Source organism: Centrocercus urophasianus, unplaced genomic scaffold (assembly GCF_019232065.1).
Source record: "Centrocercus urophasianus isolate 14NV4802_14NV808 unplaced genomic scaffold, USGS_Curo_1.0 seq_11, whole genome shotgun sequence".
Classification (NCBI taxonomy): Eukaryota; Metazoa; Chordata; class Aves; order Galliformes; family Phasianidae; genus Centrocercus; species Centrocercus urophasianus.
Genome location: NW_024884253.1, coordinates 66,249,169 through 66,258,965, shown reverse-complemented (window position 1 = coordinate 66,258,965; position 9,797 = coordinate 66,249,169).

Below are 9,797 nucleotides of genomic sequence, written 5' to 3'. Positions count from 1 at the left end.
CATCAGTTGCTCAAACCGTACCTGAGGGCAAATGCTTGTCCAGAAGCATCCTGTTAAACACTGTAGGAAATATATCAGTGTTTCACTGGCAGGTGAAACTACCTTAATACACCTTGTGTTTTCTATGTGAGCCACAGAGCAAGCCTGTCCTGTAAGGACACAGCCTTTAATGTTCTGCTATGGGCTAATCTGCTACTCCGAATCTTGTTTTTTGTTCAAACACCTGACAATATGATATATGCTGGTATGGGAAGAGAAAACTTGTACTTACTCATGTGCTTTGTCCGTGTGGGGCTTCTCAAACTACAGAGCAAAGGATGGGGCAGCTCCTTTGAGACATTCTTATCAGCAGTCTTCCATTCATGGAAGTTTATCAAGTTTTGAAAATGGTGTGTTAAGGACTAATCAAAATATAATGAGATCCTCTGCTATTGGTGTTAGTTTTGATCAGAGACATAAGGAAATATTGAGAGAACCAGGCAAAAGAAATGCTTGGAGAAATATTTCAGTAGTTACTCATTAAATATCTTGTAAGGAATAGAAGTTTCAACTTTATTTTCTCTAGAAACCAAATATTACTACAAAAACAAATCCATACAATTCTAGTCAGAATTCAATGAATGTTATTTTTTCATTCTTTTCTTGATAAGGTAAAGAAATTAGAGACCTTAATTTACTTAATGATTAACCAAAGAAGTTCTGTCTGGAACAGTGATGGAGCTTTCTGAGGTTTTGTTTGCCTATGAATCTCTTGATGTGTATTTATTTTTTTAATAAAAATGCCCAGTTATAAAGCCAATATTTCACCTGTTTTTATTAGTCACTGTTATGAGTCACTGTATGTCTAGCCTTGCACCTATAGTGGGAAAGGGGCAGTTTATTATTGGTGCTGAAGGGCAGCAGAATGGACACATAGCTAAGTCCAGGTGCTTGGCATGATATAGCTTCTTTTTGCTACTGCTGCTGTGAATATTTCCCTGGTTACAATTTTTTTGGAATATTTTTTCTTCAATCAAGCCACCATTTCAGATAAACCCCATTTTTCACAGATCTCACTATGGAACTAAAAAGTTTTTATGTTTCTTCTGTATTAAGCTCATCTGAAAAGCCTCCTGGTAAGCTGTTGTCAGTTCCAAGTTTCCTAATGAAGCCTCAGCTCATCTGAGTATTACATTATTTGGGATTTTGCAACTGGAAGTTTGTACAGCACATTTTGAGCCATTTAAATCTATGACTTCAGCTGATCTTACTCTTGAGACTTTCACAAATTCCATTAGGGCACTGGAGGAACAAAAGCAGAAGAAAGAGGTATGCAAAATACCTCAGTCTGGAAAGCAGATTTTCAATAGTTTTCTCCTACACTATCCTGATAAATCTAGATTATAATTGTATTTTAAGGAAAAGTTGAGCAATTTATGTATAGCTGCAACATTATTTCTTCACATTTATCTACATTAGATTATTCAAAGAAGTTAATATGAGTAATTTCTGAGGTGAACTATTAAATGTCGGAGCAGTCTTTTTTCAGAGCTAAAAAATACCACAGTACAGTTTAACTGGAAACTTCTCTTCATGAGGAGTGTTAATAAAATATATAGAAAATATTTTTCTGCTTTATTAGTTACTTCATATCGAGTTCAGATGGTACTAGGCTTCCATATATTGCTACTTTAATTCTCAGAGTACTCATGCTTGGGTGTAACTTGATGAAAATAATCTCCTTTAACATGCTTAGTGGTTTATCTTCTTTTAGTATTTAAAGTAATCATTATATGTAAGCATTTTAACTTATTCCCACAGTGATAACTTAGTATATTAACTTTCAACCTATTCTTCTTTCCTTCTCTCTAGCCAATTAAGGTTTCTTAATTTAGAATAATGTTTCCAAATATTTAGTATAGACAAATCCTCATCTGTTGTTAAGGCATCTGTGGTTACAAAACTTCTGAAGGGCAGAAGTTTAGTACTATCATTAATTCACAATTAAGAAAAAAGGTGGATCTAACGTTAATGTGTTCAAAATCTTTTCTTAATATGGAATTCATTTACTGCTGTGCACTCAGAAAGTATTTTGGTTAGTATATTAAACATGACCGAACATTAAAATGGCTTTCAGCCCTTTGTTAATTGGTTCTATGGAAACTTAAAGATAGATCTTTTTTAGTGAATTTGTTCTTAAGGTTATGTCCAAATAAATGGATTAGTCTTTAAGTTTAGAACAACTGTCCTTGTTTGAAAATTCAATGACATTGCTGCTATTAATACAAATACAGCTTCTGTAGGAATAATCTGTTCCTTCCCTGAATATAAAGAGCAACGTAACTCTGATGTCTCAGGTTTCTGTGTAAAAGTCACAATGCTTTGGAGGAAAACCCCAAGGATACATTTCACATCTGACTTTGCTCAAGGCAAAATGCTTAAATTAAGAAAAATACTGAAATTCAAATATTGAACTGGTGTGGTTTTAGGAAACAAAATTTGCAATAAGGCCCATGTAGATGCACAATTCATTTCCACTGATGAGTGATGACATCACAGCAATCATTTATAGCTGTGCTATGCTCTGTCACACATGACTTATATATAAGGTCATCAGAAATGACTAGAAATGAATAATGCATTTACAGTAACTTCATTCAGTATTCTTTGTTCTGTACACATCTCCTCAAAGGAGACCTCCCAGTAAGATCAGAACCTTATAAAAGATATTCAGAACTCAGAAACAATTACATAGGTATTTAGACAATAATAATTTTAGCAATAATCCTTGTTTATATTGTTATATTTGTTATATACATTAACAATATGTGTTATATAGTTAATATTCATGTGGTTGTTATGTTCATATTGGAAAAGATGTACAGTACAGTAAGTCAATAGAATGTCCTTTCATGAATGCAACAAGCTTAACATACAGATTTTGGCACTCAGTTTCTTCAGAGTAGGACAAGTGTAGGATTGAAGTCTGCTATCTGTGGTCCACAATGTAACAGGTAATTTCTTCCCCAGAGACAGCATCTGCCCAAAAGATGGGCCTTTGTGGTTTTGCTCACATCAATGAAATCCCTACACCCTACTTCACCCCAGGGCCTCAGTCAGAAAAGTGAGATACAGAAACGAGGAGGGCCCCCGGGAGAATTGCTGAGTGTAGTGTCAAGTCAGATGCATTTTTTGAAGGATAACGAAGTGCAGAAGGAGCTGCTAATCAACAAAGGCAGATTTAGATTGTGCAAAGTTTGAAAGTTTGCTGATCACACAGCTGTCAGAACTTTTTCTTGCTTCATCTCTAACCTTATGTTCTTGATTCCCAAGGGTTGCATTATAACAACATTTTCCTTCCTTCAGTTTGATTTGCATAAAGTGAGCTGACGCAGCACCAATTTTTTTTTCCATTCTGCTATAGCAAAAAAATCAGCTGAAATGCACAGTGGGAATAACAGCCTCTTAGCTGCCTTATTGTACACTATATTAAAATGGTCTCTCTGGCCAAACAACTACGGTAAGTGTACATTAAGGACAAAAGAGTCAAGTGTAATCTGTGCCTACCTGCTAATAATGGATATACTTTACATGCAGGATAATACTAGATTTTAGTTTGTTTTGTGTGGGGTTCTGTGGAAGAGAAAGAAAGGGCTGTCATAAACCTAATTCTGAGCAGTATAATCAGCATGAAAAATGTCACTTTATTTCCTTTCAGAATGTTTGTCAGTATCTTAAAAAGAATTTGTATAGGGCCAACGCACATTAAAATTCATAAGGTCTTAACTTACCTGGCTATGTCACCAGCTGTCAGGCTGGTTTTTTATCTGTCTGTTTCTACAATCTCCTCCTCACAAGAAAATAGGTTGGTTTCAAATGTGATAAATAGAAAAATGATGCCAATTTGATTTCTCTGTTCTCTGTTTATCTTATTCATTGTCAATCACATTATCCATGTTATGCATCTGAAGGCCTCCTGTTTTCTTCTTTTGTTCCACTTATCGTTCTTAGTGCACATACACACATCTCTCCCCACCCACAAACACACGTATATAAAGTCTTGACAGATAGCGCTGACAAGCCCCTTAGATTACCACACACAGATAAACAGATATGACACTGAAAATGTCACAGTTCCTCTATTCAGATAGTTCTTAACTTCAATAACAAGATAAAATAAATTTCACCTTTTTATTTTTCTCAGTCTTATTATGTGTGCAATTGACTTGAAGTATGAAATCTTTTCATTCCTTAGTCATAGAAACTCCTTTTTTTCTCCCACAATGACAAGTTTTGTTATTGTTAAGACTGCTTTTCTGAACTTATCCACACGCCATGAAGTTGGAAAATATTCAAAGTTGAAAACAGCTTTAATGTAACCCCTCCTGATGTTACAAAAGTGTATTACAGAAAGGAAAATATTTACAGCTGTGGCCTAAATCAGTCTTGGTAAAGTCAGTGTAAGCCTTTGTAAGACCTTGGTGGCTTTGAAGTAAGTCTCTATGTACTACTGTCTTTCAACTCATGCAAGTCAGTGGGAGTTTTTGGTGTTGGCTTTATTAGGAGCATAGTTTAAAAAATACTTTGGTTATACTTTCTGCAAATCCTTCCCCAAGTATTATTTGAAGATGTGTCTAACGCTGCTGATTCATCCTGAGAGGACAACTGAATGATTGTAAAGAATGCAGAGAGGGCTGTCTGTTGAATGTATTCCTGCATTATATTCCTGCATTCCTTGGACTAATAGACCAAGATGAGTAAAAGTCTGTTAGTTCCTTGGACTAATAGACCAAGATGAGTAAAAGTGCTATGAGGTATGTTTTATACCTTTTTTATCTATAGATAATATTAGCTGGAATTTGTTTATAAATTGTCGTTTGTTGAACTCTGGAATATTCTATTTAATTCTTTGTGCACTCCAGTGGCAGCCGTGCTTTCTTGCTCTGAAATTGTCACTAGATTGACTCGTTGCTGCTCAATTTTCTCTATCCTTTACCACTGCTGTGGATGTGTGGTTGCCTAGGTAACATATGCCCCTGATTTCCACTTTTGTTCTAAAAGTCCAGGAGGCCCTTCTTAGTATATATCTATGTCCTTAGAACTGGACTGAGCTGTTTGATTGTTTGATTAAACGAACCAAAAGTCTGTGGTCCTGAGGTGAATCTGCAGCTCTGTTATGTTTTTGTTATGTTTTGGGTTGTGGGATTTTTTTTTGTTTGTTTTGTTGTTGTTGTTTTTTTTTTTAAAGTAAGACCCTTAAACCTACCAAAACACTGTTAATTATTGCAGATTGGCTTATGGAGTTAAGATGGAGCTTGGGGAGTTAAGCACATCACAAGAACAAAATAATTCTTGTAACAGGTAGACTAAATGAAGCGGTCAGCATAAATCCTCTCCTGGACCACAGTGTCAGGGCAGACTGGCTCCAGTCCTCCTGTCCTTTCCCTGGTTTGTGCAGCTGAGAAAGCCCTGCTCTCTTTATCTTTGTTTGTGACAGGGACAGTAATCCCACCGGATCAAAAGGGGAGGGAGGGGAGTGCGTCAAAGTTTTACAGGCTGGTTCAGCCTGGTACTGTGACTAATGGGACAGGGGACCCTTTTCCTCTTTCCCTGAGAAAGGGAAAATTGGGAAGGATAAGGAGATGGGAGATGGGCCTATGAACAGAACAGAGGCAACGATCTGAGAAGGAAAGTTAATTTACTAAATGATATCGGAATGCAAAATAGTACAGTGTAATTGGAACTGGGGCTAATACATCAAGTAAAATGAGACAGACAGAGAGAGTGTGTCCAAAACCAAAAGCCTCATTCTGAACTAAAGGCAAAACAGCTGGGGAGCATTCCTACACACTGCCAGGCAGCAAGAGAAAGTCCCGTGACTTGCAGATCTTATCATCCTCTCTGAACTCAAAGTCCTTGGGGGTATGTACCTCTTCTTCTCTTTTGAAAGCCAGGTATCTGGAAAGTTGTCACTCCACAGAACTGGAGTATTAACTGTTTAATTTCTTGAACTTTACATGATGTTATGATGTGGAATAGCAAAAATCACAAAACCATGACATGTTCCCAGCCGGGTCCCCTGCAGATAATCCCATTTTTCTTCCGGGGCAATGTTCTGAGTTTTGAAGGTTCAGTACGTCAGCTCTATCATTTAGAGCAGACATATGTATCCCTGAATTCCTAGAGAAAAACTGCAACACCACTACTTTCCCTTGTATCCAGCAGTGTTTTTCTTAGAACTGTTGTCAATAAGTTGTGAAGTGGTGAGGAAGTAGCTAAAAAAAACCCATATCTATACAGATACTCTTTCTATGCTGCTACTTTTGACTGGGGATTGAGAACACAATAAGTCCTTAGTTTTGGAAATGTTGGACAGAATTTCACTTGTGCTAGAGGTCTAGGGATCTTCACTCAGTCTCATTACTGGGAACATGTGCAGTTCAGCTAAGATGCAGACACCTACAGTTGCTTTATCCTATTTCTGTAATTTATATATTCAGAAATGTCATCAGGCTATTTCATCTGCTTAGAGTGCATGTTGTTTTTCTGTTGAAAACGTTGAATTTCAATCAATAGCATGAAATTGATGGTGGGTTTTTCTGTTTGTTTGTTTGTTTTTGTGGTTGTTGTCTTTGTATTTGATTTGAAAAGTGATAACATTTCTAGGAACTGTAAACTTTTTGTTTAGTCAAAACTCAAACATTAAGAAAGGTTTTATTGATATTTCTGTCAGCATGCGAGAACTAGTTCTCATTACACTGAGGATGGGTGCAAATATTTGAATTTTCCATAATGTAGATGTGAAACAATATCTTGTACCAAAAACATGGTGAGATTGGATTTTTTTGGACAGATATCTCTATAGTAGGAGATTTGTAGACAGAAAGGAGACTGTCACTATTTTAGTACTTGTCTCACAGTGTTTCATAAGGCCTCAGTCTTGCTCTCTATAGGGATAGTGTTATTCTCTCCTGAGTGATGCAGGCAAAGAGGATGGATACAGGGCAGCTTGCCCTGGGTCACACTGGACAGCACAGGTCACACGACTAGCACTGCACTATGATTTCTGCAATGTGTCAGGCACTCATTAAATTTCTCTCTTGTGTACATAGAACAAGATGTCAACTGAGGTGCAAAACCACAGTCACCACCTGTTGTCATGTTAAACTGTGTTAAAATGCCTTCTTAATGTTAATATACACCTATCTAGTGCAGACAGAACCTATTCCCAACATCTTTGGGCATTTTTGTCACAAGTAGCAGAAAAACTGGTGTTATTTGCTGACATTTCTGGAGGTGCTCGTTGCAGGTTCTGCCAAGCCTGTCAGTGCTGTTCTTGTGAAACACAGTGGCTGACATACACCTCAGTTCAGAAATGTTGTCAAGAGGAATTAATTTGTCAGCATGGTTCAGCTCTAACAAATTGCTAATGGATTTTGTGCATGTGTTATCTCAAGCTACAATACTGCTGTTTTTGTGTGCAAGTACTTCCGGAAAATTCTGCTGTTACAGCTAATATTTCTATGCTGTACATACGATTGGGAAGAAAACTCTTTTCTGATTTTCAGTGGTTTGCTTTTCTTTTGTTCCAGCGACACAAGGCCCCAGATCCTCATTTCCAAAATGATTTCTGTTCTTCAGTTGTTTCATTGCCTGTAAGAGCAATAGTTAATTCTATTTTGCACACCTAGTCCTGCACCCTAGGACAGAAAATGAAGGATGCTTAGGAAAGGGCATGAGAAACAGGTCATGCATAGATCCTTCCCCGTTAACTTCTCAGCTTTCAGTTTATGTTCTAAACAGAGAACTCAAACAATGACTGGAAGGAGAATTCATCACCTTCAGATTTTTACAGGCAATGACAAAATAAGGAATAAGCAAACAAGCAGCTTCACCCAGACATCCAAACCAGTAACTAATGCCATTTAATTTTAGTCTTACAAAGAAGGTAATAATTTACAGCTATAAAAGTATTTTATACTTTTATAATATTTTACTATAAAGTAAATATTTCTGTTGGAGAGTATCTGGCATTCATAGAGAAAAGTCAAGAATTGTGCTTAAAATCTCTCGTGATTGCACTTGTACTAGACAACTTGGACTATTCACTATTTAATTCCCTATTCTAACTGGGATCAGAGCATTTACTTAAACATCAGAGATAGTTCATAAGCAAGAACTATGTCATTCTCATGAAATCAGCAGATGCAGGGCTGTACGAAACAGATCTAGTTTTATTCAAATGACCTAAATTTGCATCATGGGATCATTAAATATTAAGAACATGGGTACTGCAAATCATAGGTTATCATGCGTAGAGTTTTCTGGGCAATACAAATGGTAATTAAGCGAGGTTAATATGTAAGATTTTATGAAAAATGGCAATACTTTTATAGCTGTAAATTATTAATTCCTATACTATTTATGGTAATATTTTTAATCATAATTAACCTATTTAGTATTAATGAGGATGTAATATGTGAGATGAAAGTCCTATTAATTTTGTCGTTAAAAAGACATTCAATTTCTATGCTGCAGCATCAGAACGTGGACATTATCATATCATAAGAGCAATAGACGTGGAGGGAATACTATTTCAGCAGACCATAGTAAGAACAAAAATCTTTCCCTTTCAAACCTCTGAGCCCTTTTTAGCCTCTATCTTACTTCTTGTTTCAGGGGATCTTTAACTTGTGGAAGCAAAACCCGCATTTTCTTGATAACAATGGCTTATGTTACACTACGTGTTATTCAGTAGAACCTAAGGCAAAAGCTGAGCACTGATTTTTTTTTTTTCAGTAGAAATCCCTAGTGCCAAAGATGAGGATATTTACTGAAAAATTGATTGCTTGACCTGCACCTTGATTTGACTCAGACCTGCACACCTCACAGTTTCTGCATTACAGTACAAAGATGCATTGATGTTTTTTCTTTCAATGAACTAACTTCTCCCTTGATAGATATTTGAAAATGAAGAATATATACAACACATTTCCAAAAATAACTGATATTCCTGCCTGGCTACATCATAAATCTGATGTTAGGAATAGGTGAGAATCATGAGCTCCTATGCATTCACTATAAGGCAGTATTGGCCATGCTATTGAGAATTGTGGCCTGAGGTCCTTTCGTTCTGAAGTCCATTCTTCACATTCTCTTTGAAACTTCTAAGCACCCTCTTAATAGGTGTCTTCTGTTTTTTTTTAGTTTCCTGCAGGTGAGTTTTCAATCATCGTTTTACCTTCCCATTTATAACTGAAACCTAAACCTGTGTCCAGAGGCATAAGACTTTACTGAATTGCTTTAGAACCACAATCTACTTCCTAATTATTGCTTCCCAGAACTGGCCTTTTTTTCAAAGAACAGAGATGACTTACTCATCAGGCTTTGATAAGTTATGTCATTCCGGTTATTCATAATTTGTTCTTACCAAAGGAACACTTGTATTCAAAAGAAAAAAATGTGTTTTGGAATTCAAAATTATTGAAGATTCATCCTAGGCAAGCTCTGTTCAATATCAGTGCAGCTACAGAAGAATTTTTCTTTTTTGCTTCTTAGGTTAATGAAAATGGAGGAAAGGATTTTTTTCGTAGGTAAAACTGCTCATTCTTAATAGGTAATGCTACAGAAGTAATTTATTCATATCTGTTATAAAATATTCCTGAAATAAGTTTTAGAATATTAATTTTCCCATGACTAATACTAAATGAATACTTGAGATTCTCAATTTAGTGTCTCACCAATCTAACATAGAATTTCTCTATTACAATACCAATCTTTTAAGTAAGTTAGGTTTATTCTTTTCTTTTTTTTTCCTA